Source organism: Rhincodon typus, chromosome 13, assembly GCF_021869965.1.
Source record: "Rhincodon typus isolate 14 chromosome 13, sRhiTyp1.1, whole genome shotgun sequence".
NCBI lineage: Eukaryota > Metazoa > Chordata > Chondrichthyes > Orectolobiformes > Rhincodontidae > Rhincodon > Rhincodon typus.
In genome coordinates, this window is record NC_063344.1 from 20,140,583 (window position 1) to 20,158,936 (window position 18,354).

At 40.8% G+C, this 18,354-nt stretch overlaps 1 pseudogene; it reads right to left on the minus strand.

Moving 5' to 3' along the window:
* Positions 1-247: 247 nt before the first annotated feature.
* The window catches only part of LOC109913609, a 52,538-nt pseudogene continuing 34,431 nt past the window's right edge, over positions 248-18,354 (minus strand).

Here is an 18,354-nt window from a genome sequence, read left to right on the forward strand (position 1 = left end):
ATGCAAGTGGGGAGTATTCCATCATACTCCTGACCTTTGCTTTGTAGATGGTGGACAGTGTTTGGGGAGTCAGGGAGACAGTTACCCACCTCTGACCTACTCTTGAAGACATTGTATTTGTATAGCGAGTCCTGTTGGGTCTTTGGTCAACAGTAATCCCCAGGATGTTGACGTGGGGGCTTCAGTGATGATAAAACCATTGAATGTCAAGGGTGTTGGTTAGAGTGTCTCTTATTGGAGATGGCCATTATCTAGCATTTATGTAGCGTGAATGCAACTTACCACTTATCAGCGCAAGCCTGGATATTGTCACATCTTAGTGCAGTTGAACATAGACTGCTTCAGCAACTAAGGAACTGGGAATGATGCTGAACATAACAGTCATTGGTTAACATCCCCACTTTTGACCTTATGAGGAAGGGATGGTCGTTGATGAAGCAGATGAATATGGTTGGGCGAGGACAGTGCCCTGAGTAACTCCTGCAGAGATGTTCTGGAGTTGGTGTTATTGTCCTTCAAGAAACGCAACCATCTTCCTATGTACCAGGTATGACTCCAACCAGTAGCGAGTTTTCTTCTGATTCCCATTGATTCCAGTTTTGCTAGGGTTCCCTAGTGCCACACTTGGTCGAACGTGGCCTTGATGTAAAGGGCTGTCACTCTCACTTTAGACCTGGAATTCAGTTATTTTGTCTATGGTTGTAATGAGGTCAGAATCTGAGTGGCCCTGGCGGAACCCAGGCTAGGTGTCAGTGAGCAAGTTACTGCTGAGCAGGTGTTACTTGATTACACTATTGAAGGCATCGTCCAACACTTTACCAATGATTGACAGTTAACTGATGGGGTGGTGATCAGCCGGGTTGCATTTGTGTACAAGAGATACCTGGGCAATTTCCATATTGTTCGGTGGATGTCAGCGTTGTAATTGATTTTATAAAGGCTTACCTAGCTTATTTCCAAATCTACTTGTACTTACAAATATTCTATTTGTCGGTATGATAAATGTGTCATATCACTATCAGAGATATCGCCGCCATACCTCCACGTACAATGTCATGTGTCGGTGACCTCAAGATGACAAGATCAAACCTATAAATGAAACAGTTAATAAGTAGGAAACCAACTTAAAGCACACCGAAGTTTCGACAACTGAAAGCAGACTTAGATAACACAGTGTGGAGCTGGAGGAACACAGCAGGCCAGGCAGCATGAGAGAAGCAGGAAAGCTGACGTTTCGGGTCGGGACCCTTCTTCAGAAATGCGGGAGCGGGAAGGGAGCTCTGAAATAAATCGAGAGAGGAGGAATGGGGCTGGGGAAGGTAGGTGGGATGGTGATAGATGAGTGCAGGTAGGCAGTGGTGGGGATTGGTCAGTGAGTTGGGAGGAGCGGATAGGTGGGAGAAAAGATGGACAGGTCAAGGAAGTGGGGATGAGAGGGAGGGTTGGTCATGGGATGAAGCCGGGGGTGTGGAGATTTTGAAGCTAGTAAAGTCCATATTGACACCATTGGGTTGTAGGCTCCCAACGCGGAATATGAGGTGCTGCTCCCCCAGTTTCTCGGTGGCGTCATTGTGACACTGGAGGAGGCCCAGGATGGACCTGTCGTCCAGGGAGTGGGAGGGGGAGTTGAAGTGGTTCGCGACTGGAAGGTGTCGTCGTTTGTGGCAAACACAGCGCAGGTGCTCTACAAAGCGGTTTCCGAGCCTCTAATACTTAAGAGGGGTACATTACTGAATTATCCATGAGATCAGGAAGTGATGATAGCATGTCATAAATACTGTCTATCAGCATTTACCAAGAAGAAACTCGAAAATGGAGATAACGGTAAGTAGATAACTGTAATTATCCCTTTGTGTGTACGTATAACAGAATTTTGGACTGTTAAATAACCATAGATTCCCTACAGCATGGAAGCAGGCAATTCGGCCCATCGAGTTCGCACCGACCCTCCGATGAGCATCCAGCCCAGACCCACCCTCTATCGCATCTCTGTAACCCTTCATTTCCCATGGTTAACCCATCCAGCCTGCACATCCGTAAATATTAAGAGAAACTCAGCATGGCCAATCCACCTAATCTGCACATCTTCGCAATTCTATCAGCAGCTGGCTTAGGTGTGTCAAGATAGAAAAACATTTAAAGGAATAATGCGCCAATAATCGAATTCTCTAATCCAAAAATCATCATCAATGTGAATGTTCCCAAATTAATCCATCAAGGTTATCAATTTGGCTGATTTACTTCTATTAAAGACAAAAAGCGTTTATACCAGAGTTCGTAATTAACAAGAAAATAATTAAATTTATTGTAAACAAGCCTATATCTTAACAATGGCAAAAATAAATTAATTGCTAATGCGCTATTTTGCAACTTAACCTATACCACATCATCACCCCAAGTATGCACACGTTAATTTACAAACAGGAGGAATGGTTTGGAACAAGTATTATGAATGCAAAAAATATAGCCAAGGAAATTGGTTTCTAACTCCAAATCACGATTTTTTTTCGCACGCACAAGTCTTTTGATTTAAACAATGATGACACGATGATGTTTGCAGAGCAATGTTGATCTTTAATTCAATAAATGATCGGACCTTTATTTCTTTGAAAATTCTTTTTCGTTTAGATTGTTTAGGTTTTCTGTATTTTCCAGTCACAGAGAGAGATAGTTAGAGATGTTTCTTGTTTGCAGGTTTCTGAATGCTTCTCGCTGCACTGCACTCAGGTCTGTAAAAATCTCCTTCTGGCTTAGAAATAGGGTTAGGTTTGGCATCAACATTTTTTTTCCCTGACTCAAAGGCTCCTGGTTCCATTCTCTCCCATAGCGTAATAACCGCACTTTCCCACTCGATTTTCAAATTTCAAAGCTCTATAGGTATTCTAGCAGTATCCAATTTCCAGTTTATAATCCAAAAAGAAAACAAATATGCCCTTGCTTACAACATTGCTCGGGAAAAAATGTCGGAAGATGTGCAAAATGTTTGCCAACTCACCAGTATTTATTACAGTACGTTACAGTGTAATTTTTTGTCCCTATAAACAGCATTGCATAGAGGCAGTGAACTATTTACCGTAGCAGTGAAGAGATCGCTTGTCAATTATGCAATCTGCCAGACTTGCAATACCAAAAGAACTGTGTGACGAGAAGATCAAACTAGTTCAAATACGCATCAACACATTACCACCAGCCTGTAAACTGGAGTGTTACACGCGAAGCTTTGTCACCAGCTCAGAATTAGGCTGCAGAAAAAAAGTCTGCCTTTTATGACAAATTGGAGCAGAATAATTTTCTTAAAGAAACATTACAACAATAACTGCAGTAAGTGCATATAATCTGTACCAATAACTGAATGAACCACAATTTTCGTAGAGTATTGACTATGATGTCTAATGATAATAACTTAATTCTCATTTACACATCAAGTGTTTTCTAGTATTCTCTTCCGGTTTTAACAACATAATGTAGCACTTTGGAGCAAAGATGCAACTCAGCAACCCAAAACTTGATGCTAAAATTGCAAATATTTCGACAGCTACGGTGTATTTTCCGGGTGTGCTCACGTAAGCGGGGATAAATGTTACCCAAACAGCAAAAAAAATGAGCATGCTGCAAGTTATGAATTTAGCTTCATTGAACTTGTCCGGTAACGCTCGAGCCAAGAAAGCTAACAATAGACATATGCCCGCCAAGAATCCGATATAACCAAAGACACAGCAGAAAGCAACTGTAGAACCTACATCACACTCGAGGATAATCTTTGCATTTTGATACTTGACGTTTTTAGATGGGAATGGAGGATATGTCGCCAACCAGATCACATATTACTATTTGAATAAATGTAGAGAAAAAGACGATTGACCTTTGATGTTTGGGTCCGAACCGTTTCATCAGATCACTGCCCGGAAGGGTTGCTTTAAATGCCATTAGGACTTACCAGAGTTTCACTAAGAATGCAAGAAATGCATAGAATAAAGCTGATTCCAAACACAGTGTGCCGCACCAGACATGACCATTCAGATGGTTGTCCAATGAATGCAATTGAGCACAAAAAGCACAGCATTAACGAGATTAGTAGAAGGAAACTTAGTTCCGAATTGTTAGCCCTTACAATGGGAGTTTTTATGAAATATAAAAAAAAGCTGCAACAGACCCTGAGATAAAAGCTCCAAACAGAGATACTGCTGTCAATGTTATTCCCATGCTGTCGTTAAAAGACAGGAATTCAACATCTTTTGGAATGCGCTGATTTCGTCGATCATTGGACCATTGTTCTAACGGACAGATGAAGCACTCTATCGAATCTACATAGGACAAAAGACTTGGTGACAATATTTTCAGATTACCATCAGAAATGCTCATTTTGCGTTACATTTTCTTTTTTTAGCAAATTTTGCAATCTACTTGCTTCAATCTATGCATGTACAACCTATTTAATTTGAATGCTACTTAAATTATTTCGAGTAATTTGTTTCACTACTGTCTCTAAATAACAGACGTCATATATTATCAATTTGTATTTGAAGAACTACGGGCTGTGATCAGTGGGAAATTAGTCCTTTTATTATTTGATCCATCTATCCTTTTGTTGCGCTGGCAATTTGCCTCAACAATTTTTTAAGTATATTATCTTAAGTATATAATTATTTTTAGAAACTGAAAGAACTGCGAAAGTTGTAAAACAGGAACAAAATCAGAAGTTGCTGGAAAAGCTCAGCAGGTGTGGTGGCATCTGTGAAGAAAGAAAAATCAGAATTAACGTTTCAGGTCCTGCTCTGAGAAAGGGTCACTGGACCCGATATGTTAACTATATTTTTTTTCTTCACAGATGCTGCCAGACCGGCTGAGCTTTTCGAGCAACTTCTGTTTTTGTTCCTGTCATTTTTCCTCAACCGGTAGTTTGAATTATGCACCGTCTATAACGTGTAGCTGTTCTCAGTATGTCAATTGAACGTGACGCAACAAATGGGGAAGCATGTTCCGAACATTTCTTTAACTCCGCAGAACAAATATTAATTCGCCAGGTGAATGGTTTGAATGATATTTGCTACTTTGAAATGTCAGCTGCCAATGTAGCGGTTTTGATTATCATAATAACTGATGCGATTCGGTATTTAATCATAACAGCTTTTTTTAATGAAATTAGAGACAAAAAGCGTTGCGCTGGAATCATATTAAGGTCCATACCAAGTACGGTAGCAGAGTTTTTCCTCCCATAGGCATTGGTGAACAGGTAGGTTTTTGCAATCATCAGTAAGTTTGGTGCTTAAAATTCCTGAATTGAGATTGTCATGCCACATTCGTTTAATAGAATATAAATTTGCACTATTATAATTGTGGTATCTGAACCCCTCTTTCGGGAAAATCTGACCTTTGTGTTACTAATCTCGGAACATCGCTACATGCCTAAATCATTGAATGCTGTTGTCCATGCAGAGTAGGTACACGCAAGGTGCTGTTCGGAAGGGATGTCCAAGATTGTGACTCAGTGATAGTCACGGAACATAATAAGAACAAGGACCAAGGATATCAGCCTAAATCAGGACAGAATTGTCGTGGGAATTAAATACAATTTTGTTTAAAAAAAACTACTCAATGGTAAGGTGATAGCTTACAAACTAATTCTGTAAGGCAAATTTTAACAGGTGCGAACCTTGAACACCCTGAGCATCTCACCAGCAGAAATAACGACAAGGAAACTCATTCAGCAATATGTCAATTCCGTGGGAGTATATTTTTCCATGAGGCCAAGAGCGAATAAATGGATGCTCACATCACATCAAATCAAGTGATTTCTAAAATTTCAATTTCTGGGGATTTCAACAGTGCACTTTGAGGAGGAGCAATAAGTCACTATCAACACATTTTGGGTTTCTGTGTTTGACTGCATACGTTTGGAATCAATTGGCACATCTGTTACAACGTATGATGACCAAGTTTGACAGTTTTACTGTCATTGCAACTAAAAAAATTCGAGCTAATTGAATTTTCTTAACACCAATTAGAAAACCTATTAGCTCTAAATGTCTTCCAATCTCCTGGAATATTTCAATTATAATTGTGATTACAGACCTGTAACAGTATCATGGGTTAACAGCCCAAGGATCAGTGATGAATTCTATACCTGTTTGATTACTAATCATTCCTTCAGCACAAGGTATATAATCAAAGCAGCAAATGGGTTTGTTTATTTTAGTTGCTTTCCTTGTCCCTGCAAGGCAGCTTTTACTGCACACTGAGACTAGTGGCTATGGAAAGAACAAATCTATAGGTAAATTACTACACAAAAAAAAGTTGATTGCTTTAAAAATGCAATTGATCATGAATGTTCTCCAAGCAAATAAATCTCATCAAGTCTCATGTATGGTTCAAACGCCAAATGTGATCTTTACTTATACACTATGTAAACTAGTTCACGGTGGAATCATAGAATTGATGAATTGTACAGTGCAGAAGAGCCTTAGCCCATCTAGTCTCTCCTGTCAAAACTATACTACTAGCTATCGTCTACCTAGTTAAGATTACCCATAGTCTTGAATGTTACGATACCTCAAGTGATCATTCAAGTACTATTTACAGATTGTGAGGTTTCTCACCTCAACTGCGCTGTATCCCATGAGCTTTTACCTTCTTTATCAGTTTCCGCCAAGTGGTTCATTTAGTCATTCAATTGTATCAAACCGTTACCAACAATTGAAAACAAAGACTCCTAATGTCAATTTGAAACACATAATGCAAGCTTTGACACAAATACTTGCATTGGAGTTTGGTTTCTTTGATTTTTTTTATTTCAATAAGCTATTTATTCAAAGCAAACTATGTACAAACACCTGAAAGCTTAATACTGAGGTATAAACAAAAAATTCCTTACCATGTTCCTTCCCTGGTGCCAAACAATTCGACTTTTATCCAATAGGAATTCCTTTCCAACTAGCAATGCTGCATCATAATAACCAACCTGAACAAACCGCACAGTCCCATCTTCTCCCTTCTGCCAGTTTATCAGATCATACGAAGCAACGGGATCTCCGTTCTTATCAAAGCTTACCTCTTGTCCAAAATTATTGATAAATTTCACCTGCTTTATGTAGTGCAAAAGCTTTAGGAATAGATAGAATATCATTAATACAAGTGGCAAATACGTCAGAAATAAGCAAGAACGGGTCCTTCAGTGCAAAGTATGCTTCACTATTTAATTACATTAAGTTTAAACAAAAGTACCCTCAAGGTTATCAGGTAGACTTTAAAACATTCTGAACTGACAAGTCGGCTTTAAGCTTAATGATGTACTTATGTGATATTTCATTCATCTCACATGCAAAAGTTATTTCAATTCCTACCTGCCAAGGCAAAATCTTTGACTTGCTGCCACAGGTTTTGTTGGCAAATGGTCCTTTTCCATCTTCACACAGTTGCAGATTATGAAGGGCATGGGCCACAGCATATACAGCTTTGTAAACATTGTAGGAACCCCTTAACTCAGACACATCACTGTATGCAGTGTCAACTGCCTCTAAACTTTCTGAGCCTGTACACAGTTTCAACGATGATGATTTATTGCTATCCAACGTTTCATTTGAGATTTTTACACTGCAGCCAAAAACTTCCTGCCACAGTTCTCCTACAAACGGGTTGTGTGTTTTTTTGGAAGAGTGGACATTTAATAGAAACTTTTTAAGTCCTGTAATTTCCACTGTCTTTATTCCAAATCCAACTGTTCCAGACAGTAATGTCATAGTTGCTGCTGTCCACAGTTGGACTGACGTGACCCAGGCTTCACTCGCAATTAGTTGGATATCAGTAACGTTATTCAGGGCGAGTTCTTCCAGCAAACCAGCGGTAAACCTCTCTGCACAAAATATAATGATCACCTTAGCAGATGAATTTTTAATTGTCTCCACTACTTGTGGCAATCTCTCTGCAGTACCAACAGGTGAGATGAATTCAATAAAAGCAATACAGGTTTCAAACTTGGCAATCTCTTCAATAAACGCCATAATTCCAAATCGACCACTTCATTGTCTTGTGCCACAACTCCATCCCAAGTCCATCTAAAATGTTGTACAAGCTTGACTAATGCTTTGATTTGAACAGAATCACTAGGAATCGTTCTGAAAAACGTTGGAAACTCACGCTTATCACTCAAACAAGTGCAGGAAGGAAAGTAACTGATCTGAAAAGAAAACCAAAAATGCCTGTTAGAAAAAAGTCTCAAACGCACTAGACTTATCCATGTTCAACATATTATGTATCATAATATCATTTTGTTTAATTATTCGATATATATGTTTCTGCAGGATAAAATAGCATAGTTGTATGAGTTCTACCAATTCTTTCTGTTCTTTCGTTCATGACACATGGCTGATATTGCCCATCCTAAATTTTACTGGACCTATGTATCTTGCTTAGTTATTTCAAATAGCAAAACTATATTGTTATGACTGTGGAGTCACGTGTAGATCAGATCAGATGAAGACAACAGATTTCTCTCCCCAAAGGATGTCAGTGATACAAATTTTATTTTTTATAACAATCAGCAATTGATCTGTGGTCATCATTAGGCTAGTTATCAATTCCATTTTTTTTTTTCCGTTCCAATATCAACATCTGCCATGGTCAGGTTGAAACCCATGTCTCTAGAACTTAGGGCCATACGTTTTTGATTACTAGTCCCGTGACATTACCACAGTGTTACTGCATTCCCAAATTCTGATTTGTATTAAATGCGTAATGATACGAGTCCCATGTATAACAGACCAGGTTCCCTTCTACAAATGCTGCTATTATTGATCTCGCACTCCAACGTAAATTTTCAGTAAGTGTAATTTAAATAGTTACAACAATATTTGCATTCGTTTTAAAAATGCCTTGCACATAATGGAAACGTCAAACAATAAGGATCCCAATGTTTCCAAGTACATAACTTATCATGTTGGATCACCAAACATCATTGGTTTCATTCATATTACATAAGTCAGTTGTCCTTTACAGAGGATGATTTCTCAAACAAAGTATAGGAATACGTAGACATCTAGATACTTGGAAAAGTCAATATGCTTTTTATCTTTCTTCACAAACCATCTATCGCTTTCGGGTAATTTCAAAATGTTTCATTTTCCTTGTATATATCATAGAATCTTTAAATTAATAAAACGAAAACAGGTACATCTTTGAAATGATGGAACCTTCAAGTTAATAAAGGGAAGCACATCAGTTTTTTTGAAGTATGATAGTAAACATAGAACCAATGTAGAAGTCTGTGTTCACATTATGTAAAAGGCATACTGGCATATACAGGAGCAAGAATAAGTCATTCAGCACATCAAGCCTGTTCCGCCTTTCAACATGATCATGGGTGATTTTCTATATCAGCTGGAAAAGCTGTACAGGTGCAGTTGCGATGCGGCTTCCCGTATCGATCAAACAAAATATATGTTATTCTCCAGTTCACCAGAAACGCGAAATAGAAGAGAACGGCATAAAAACTGATAAGATTTGATTTGAATGCCTAACAAAAGAATTCTTAATCCTCCATCATTGAGCATCTTACCATGCTGACGCTGAATGGGGCCACCATTCTTGCAACGTCGACAGATTGCGATGCTCCTCCATCCCCAACAATGACCGGTACGGATGAAAATCCATCACATACGTAATTAGCAACGGCTTCATTCATCCTGTTCGTTTAGCAATGTCAAGGCTCCTTTAAGTCCCTGAGAAGGTGTGCCACAGCTGTCCAAGATCTTATAACCCGAAGTTATGTTTGGAAGCAAATCGTTATTCATGTTTAGTTCTTCTATGATAAAGACTATATCGTCCAGGCCAATCGCAGACCCGTTTGGCTGAACGTATAATATGGACGAAGGATTAGTCTCCAGACCCCAGCGTAACTGGTTCCGAACATTTCGATCAAACTTGGAAGAAAAACTTACAATTTCCAGAGGAATAGTGTTGCATCCTTGATATTTTTCCCTGACCTTACTGGCCGACAGTCGCAAAATCGTAACGTTTACATGATGGTGCTGCCACTGTAGTTAAAGTTGCACACTCACCAACAACGTAGAGAGTCCCTACAGTGTGCCCCTCGAGTCCACACTGACCCTCCAAAGAGCATCCAAACCTGTACCTGTAAGCCCGCATTTCCCATGGCTAGCCCACCCAGTCTGCACATCCCTGGACACTAGGGGCAATTTAGCATAGTCAATCCACCTAACCTGTACACCTTTGGACTGTGGGAGGAACCCCACGCAGACAATCAACCAAGTGTAGGGTTGAACCTAGGTCCCTGGCACTGTGAGGCCGCAGTTCCGCATTGTGTCGGAAAACAAGATCTGTATAGTAGCATTTGGTTCTCAGAATATGTCTCACTCTGAATTAAATGCACCGTGGGATTACCAATAACTCTAAGGCACACCCACAGTACCTCCCACCCCACTCCATTCCCCCCATCCTCAAAAATACTTCATGCCTTTATGGGTAGAAAATTATTAAAACAAGAGAGAAACTTTGGCCAATTTAAGAAATAAAATTTGCTGGGAATTTTCATTCTGATCATGAAATCTGTTCAATAAAGCATTGGCGACCAGGCTGACTGTATGGAACAATTCTCACAGATGCGTTCGGTTTTTTTTGGAGATGTCCAATGAGCCCCTGACTCTACCGTTTTAGCGCTTTGAACTGACAATTTGGTGAGCTTTTCCAGAGGGCGATGACTGTAAAATGTACATGCCAACATATGACATTGTTCTTTTTTTGTATGGTTTAAGGAGTCTAGATCTCTCAACTAAGCATTCAGACTAATTGAATGTATGTTTTCATTGTTTTAACGATTGTAATTATATTTTATTGTTCTATTCCAAAATAAAAGAAAAATCAAAGTCAGGTTCTCCTAGACTGCCTGACAATTCATTTTCTCATTTCTTCCTTGTACTCCTTCATAATATTTGTTTCACGAAAATGTCACGAATAATTCCGCTTTTCGTGATATTGCCCTATGTCACTCTATACTCACCTAACGAGATTGTTGTGATAATAATCGCGTTCTACAAGCAGGGAAGCTGTTAGCCAAAATGTCAAAATATTTATCAACTCTTTATTGATGGTTTAATGCCACTTAGTCAAAGCTATAAACGTGAACCAGTTTGGACTATTTTATTTACGAACAAGCCAGCTTCCTGATGGATAAATCCCGATTCATTCACTTGGACACTCCCGGATAGAGTTAGAATTTATATGTTACTGTTAAACAGGTTCTACGATGTTTGTGGACATTATGCATCTCTCTAGAGCCCTTTTTAAAAATTATACAGAATTCCACTGTTATAAAATTCCAAAGAGATATAATCGGTTGACTCTCCACTATCAGTTTTGTCTTACAATTTCTCATTAATACAAACAATCGACCAAACATTAAAGGCGTGATTTTCCATTCTTCTGAACATAAAAATAGATTGCTGGTCTGATAGCTCCGGCTTTCTTTGAAGGTCAAGACGAATTTCACGCTCTAAAGATTTGTTAAAAAAATTTAATTCCAACATTGGTGTGAGTATTTCTTTACTCTGTCGAAAATCTTGTAACATAAAACTAATAATGTAAATGCATATACCATCAATTGCAGCCACTGAAAGATTTGTTGCTGCACTTGAGCAATTTAATTCCAGTTTTACACACATCTGCAAGTTGACTGACATTTAAAAATAACCTGCAATGATGCTGTACTGCAGACTGAAAATTACTATTACTTACTGCAGACAGCGTACTGGTGAAGGTTTGTCTTGAAATGAGTTATAACCTGCAGCTGTTCTTAGATGTAAAGAGAATAAACCGCCCACGACAATGTCTCCGTCTTTGAATGCACTGGGGCTGAACTTCTCCCTAAGTTTGCATAAATGCTCAACTCTAGAAATCAAAGTTTCGATTGAGTTAAATAAGAAAAGAATGCAAAACAGATGAAGGCGCAGAGATAGTAGGAACTGCAGATGCTGGAGAATCTGCGACAACAAGGCATAGAGCTGGATGAACACAGCAGCCAAGCAGCATCATAGGAGCAGGAAGGCTGACGTTTCGGACCTAGACCCCTCTTTAGAAATTCTTCAGCATTTCTGAAGAAGGGTCTAGGCCCGAAACGTCAGCCTTCCTGCTCCTATGATGCTGCTTGGCCTGCTGTGTTCATCCAGCTCTACGCCTTGTTGTCTCAGATTCTCCAGCATTTGCAGTTCCTACTGTCTCTGATACAATTTTAACCCCACTGCGAAGCCTCTTCTAAGGATGCCTAGCCTGAAGAAGTTACCCTCCTCCCTCCGGACAAACCTCAGGGGATCTCTCTCCCACTGCAACTCTCTCGTAATCTCTTCGGCCTTGAAACTGTTCGACCATGTCCTGAAGCAAATCAGGTACTACAGCCACATCACCTTTCTTAGTACCTGCCTATGGAACCAGATCATCCCCAACGGACTACAGTCCACATTCAGGCCCTCCCAATTTGGCCCCAACCGTGACAATGTCTATATTCAGAGCATTGAGATCCTTCAGAAGCATTTCTCCCTGCGACTCCTGAAACACGCACTCGCAGCAATGTGCCGGCATCTCCTGGCACTACAATCAAGCCTACCCCAGCTCAGAGCCTCCCTCTCCCAGACCTGCAAAAGACGTCTCCTGCTTTTTATTCTTCGTAGGATCCCCAACCTGAACTCACAATTCTACTCTGCTTTATTGGACACTAAAAACCGTAAGTACAGTAAACTTACTGGTGCCTACCACCCAAAACGGGCTTCCTCCACTTCCCAAATCCCCAACCCTACCCAGGACCTTCCCCAAAACGTGCCCGCCGCCATTGGCCATGCAGCCACTGTCGGAGCACCCACAGATTACGTCACATCCGCCGCCGGCTACACCACTTCCGGGACAGCGAACTCCATCGCTGTCGATGCCACCGCCTCCATTTCCGAGGCCAACACTGAAGACACACCTACCGACACCGCTGCTGCCGCTGCCTACCCTGTTCCGCCCACCACCGACGCCGCTCCGCCCATCACGATGCCGACAGAACTCCGCCCATCGCCGACGCAACTCCGCCCACCACCGCCGACGCAACTCCGCCCACCACCGACGCAACTCCGCCCACCACCGACGCCGACACAACTCCGCCCACAGCCGACGCCGACGTCGCTCCGCCCACCGCCTCCACAGCCAGCAGCTCCAGAGGACGCAGCAACACTCAGCCCTGCCGAGTCTTCACCATTCCCCCAGACCTCCCACTTACTGAGGACGAATGGTCAGTCCTCAGTAAAGGGCTCACCTTTGTCCCCCTCCACCCACACATCAACGAATACCGGTCACATTTGGCCGTTGAACAGTTTTTCCGCCGCCTCCGCCTCCACGCTTACTTCTTTAACCGTGAGCCTAACCTTCCCTCAGCATTTCTGATGGAAGGGTCCAGGCCCGAAACGTCAGCCTTCCTGCTCCTAATGATGCTGCTTGGTCTGCTGTGTTCATCCAGGTCTACGCCTTGTTGTCATGGATGAAGGCGCATTTTGATCATGGAAACATTTTCTACGTCTCAGGAATGACCCATGCCTTTGAGCTATATATTCACAAAGAGAAGTTGGCGATGCAACTGATTATCATTCGTCCAACCTATTTTGCTTTCATCAGTCCAGGCCATTGGATTTTCCAACGCAAAGCTATCCATTCGTCACTCGGTTTGGCACTTTGACATCCTGGTAATATACTTTCCATCGCTCCAGGCGATAGCTCATTACACATGCAGTGTTAATTTTAATTAGATTCAGCATATTGCAATGAACAATTCGTTCTAGCCTTTTTTTTAGTGTGAATCAGGGATGCACAGTTTCCAAATTAGATCCAATTCTTATTACTGGAAATGAAAACCAATTACCAGCTGAATGATATATGATATGGTTTAAAATGTATTTCAATAAAACAAACAATTAATTGAATTCTAAACCGTTGGCTTCAACATTGCAGTGAAAAGTTGAATAGTTTTGTATTTAGGCATGAAAGAACAGATTTTTTTAAACCTTCTTCGGTATTGGGCATCATTTATAATTTTCTTGCACTTTGTAATCCATTGTGCCCTCCGCACCCTCACGCCCACTCCACACTGAAGCATCTTGTAAGAACTTATGACTTCTTCGTAATTAAGACTGAGACCACCCATTCCGCTGCCTCCACTCCGTTCCCTTTCCCTAGCCTACTTAAAAAAAACTCCCCTCTGTAGTGGACTATTACACTCCTATCTTATGTTGTGTTTCTCTTGTTCACGAGACGCACCTCAACACTGTCAGGTTAAACTGGTGACAACAAATTAAGAATGATGGCCAGGCAGAGGATCAAAGCACGACTAGAGTGAATTCACAAGATCAAATAATGTGAATATGTTTGCCCACTTTAAGTCAATCTGATTCCATTTGTTTAAACGATCAAGTATTTTCTGATATACTTCTCAGATACACCAAAATCGCAATTATTCCTTTAAACAACATGCATTATCCGACAATGCTCATATAAATGGATCTGGTAGTTACCCAGACTTCATGAAGGAGAAACATAGTAATCATTCTGAATGTGTTTATATTGAGACCTCCGAAGTGCTGGGCCTAACCAAACCAAAAAATCTAGATGTATGAAAGCTAACAGCCTGATTAATTGAACTTTACAAAAGGGAAACTGTTGTCCTTATTTGGTCTGGCCTACATGTGGTTCCAGATGCACAAGAGTGTGGTTAAATCTTAACCGATCGCTAAGATAACCGAGCAAGACATTCAGTTGTATTAGCCTCTTTAAAAAAAAGTCACGAGAAACGAAATGAACCAAACAGCCCATTTGGCATCCATTAGGGCAATAGAAATATCAAAGACAAACCAACCACTGTAAAGACTTGCCAAGCCTTCCCTACAACATCTCAGGACTGTTGCCAAATTTGAGAGTGCCGTTTCGCAAACGTGTCATACAACAACCTGACATAGTCATATGCACGGAATCATACATTACAGACAATGCTTCTGAAATCACCATCACCATCGTTGGATATTGTCCTGTTCCAACAGTAGGACAGATCCAGCAAAGGTGGCAGCACAGTGTTTTACACTCAGGAAAGAGTTTCCGTGGGAATGCTCAACATTGAACCTTGACCCATGACGTCACGCAGCATCAGGGCAAAAATGGATAAGGAAAATTTCTGCTGATTATACATACCACCATTCGGCTGATATATGAACGCTCCAGCACATTGAACACTACTTAAAGGAAACATTAAGGATTGCAAGAATGTACTCATTGTCGGGAACTGTAATGTTCATCGGTAAGAGTGGTTTGGCAGAGCCACTACTGCCTGAGCTGTTCGAGTCCTAAACATATAGATGCTAGGCTGCCTGTGCAGTAGGTGGTGAGTTAAACAACAAGAAGGAAAAACTCACTTGACCCCATCCTCACAAATCTGCCTGCTGCAGATGCATCTGTTCAAGTCTTGATAACATTCACCAACGTACATGTGGCGACAAGGTATCTTCATACAAAGGATAAGTTCCATTGTTTTGTGCGGTACAGTACTGTCACTACACAAAATGGGACAGAGCTCAAACAGATCTGGCAACTCAAGACTGGGCACCTGTGGGGCACTGGGGCCCATCAGCAACTACAGAATTGAGCTCCAATACAAACTGCAATGCATGCCCCAACATTTTCATGGCTCTGCCATTACCATCAAGAAAAAGGGAACAGTCCTAGTTCAACAGAGAATGTGGGAGAGCATGCCAGAAGCAGCATCGAGCATATCCAAAAATGAGGGGAAAGCCTTGTCCAGCTACAAAGCAGGACAACTTGCATGTCAAACAATACTAGCTAAATATAGCGTGGGTTCCGCAATGTCAAAACCAACTAAGTAATTCTAAGATTCACCGCATGTCACATCCAGTCGTGAATGCTGGTTGACAATGAAACAAATCATTGGAGGAGATGTCTCCAGAAATATCCACATCGTCAATGTTCGAGGAACTGAATACATCAGTGCCAAAGTTAAGATTGCATCATTTGCAATAATTTTCAGCTAGATTGCCAAGTGGATGATCCATCTCAACATCTCCAGAGGTCTCCAGCACGACATATGTCAGGTTTCAGATCATTTGATTCCCTCCAAGTGACATCAAGAAACGTCTCCAGGCAGCAGAGAGTGTAAAGACCTCGGGTCGTGATAACTTTTCAGCAATATTTTTCTCTAAAACCCGTTGAATGCCTCGCTAAGATGTTTCAGTACAGCTAACACAATAGCATCTACACAATAGCATGAAAAATTGACCATGTATGTCCTGTACACAAAGCAAAAAGCTAAATCAAACCCAACAAGTTCTATCCCATTAGGCTACCCTTTATGATCAGTAACTTGATTGAAGGCGTGATCAACAGTATTGTTATGCAGCTTGCGCTTCACAGTAACCTGCTTGCTGATGCTCAGTTTGGGTTTCGCTATTTCCACATAACTCCTAACTGCATTGTATCCTTAATTCCAACATGAACAAAAGAACTGAATTCCAGAAGTAAGGTGAGGCTGACTGCCCTTGATATCAAAGCCACGTGTGACTGAATGTGCATCAAGGAGCCCTAGCAGATATAGAGTCATCTGAATCAGGGAGAATTCGCAGCTGACTAGAGTCATGTCTGGCACAAAGGACAATAGTTATGATTGATGGCTGTCAGTCATTTAAGCTCCAAGACATCTCGACAAGAGTTTATTAGTATAGTGATCTATTTCATCAATGACTTTCCCTCCAACATAATGTCAGAGTTGCAGGTGTTAGCTGACGATTGTACAATGTTCAGCACTATTTGCAACTTATCAGATGTTGATGCAGTCCATGTCAAAATGAAGAAAGACCTGGATTACATCTGGCTTTGGGCTGACAGGTGGCAAATACATTTTGTTCCAGAAAAGTGACAGACAATGACCATCTCCAAAAAAAAAGAGAATCCAATTATCATCACTTGAGATTCAATGACATTATCATCGTTGAATACTGTACAATCAACTTCCGCTCATGAGAATTCAACCAGGCATTCAAATACTGCGGCTGCAAGAGCATATTAGAGTCTCAGAATCTTCCAGCCAATAGGTCAACTTCTGATTCCCTAAAACCTGTCTACCATCGATCAGGCTCAGGTCAGGAGTGTGATGGAACATTCCATATTTGCCCGAAAAAGTGCAACTGTAAGTATACTCGAGACGCTCGACACCATCTAGGACAAAGCAGCCCTCTTGATTAGCACTATATCCATAAATATTCACTCGTTCCACCACCAATGCGCAGTAGCAGTAGTGAGTACTATCTACGAGATTCACTGTAGAAATTTACCAAGGCAGCTTAGACAGCACCTTCCGAATCCAGAGCCTCTCCAATATACATTGATAGTGTAGATGCATAGGAACACCACTGTTTGGACTTTCCCTTCAAAGGACTCGCCTTCCTGACTTGGAGGTATATCACCATTCTTTCAGTGTCTTGTGTGAAAATCCTGACAATTCCTCCCTAACATATTTCAAAAGTGTCCTTGTAATATAGATGCATAGACACCCACATCATTGAATCACATTGTTAATGCGAGTGTGTTATTTCCTTGTTTTGGAACATTTACACTCCCTCCTTCCACCTACACCTATTTTGGTTGGTCAATCGAACCTCAAATGTCTCATTCCATTATATCAAGAATATATTGTTATCCAGTTACTTGCTCAACAGTTTTATTTTAATCCAGAAGTCATTGCTGTTCATAGAAAGGCACTATAAAAAATAATCGTGTGTTAATGACTACATGTCACTACAACACAGAGCTAATTTTTTGAAGATTCTGTGTCCCTTCAACATAATAAGGGTCCATGCAAATTGAAGTATGTTTATAATCTATCCTTTTCATTCGACATACACTGTACAACTGAATAATTATCATAAATAAAAACTGAAAGAACTGCAGATGCTGTAAATCAGAAACAAAAACAGAAGTTGCTGGAAAACCTCAGCAGGTATGGCCGCATTTATGAAGACAAGTCAGACTAAACATTTTGAGTCGAGTTCTGAGGAAGGGTCACTCTACCCGAAACATTAACACTGATTTCTCTCCACAGATGCTGCCAGACTTGCTGAGCTTTTCCAGCAACTTCTGTTTTTGTTTGTGAATAGTTATCAAGTCTTCACAGAGAGTGCTGGCCTACATTAATGACATGTGCAGCAGCAACCAGTAACCTCGCTGGCACTTACTCAAATATAAGACAAGTAAACCCAGTGAATTTGAAACATGAGACAACAAAGTGCAGGGCTGGATGAACACAGCAGGCCAAGCAGCATC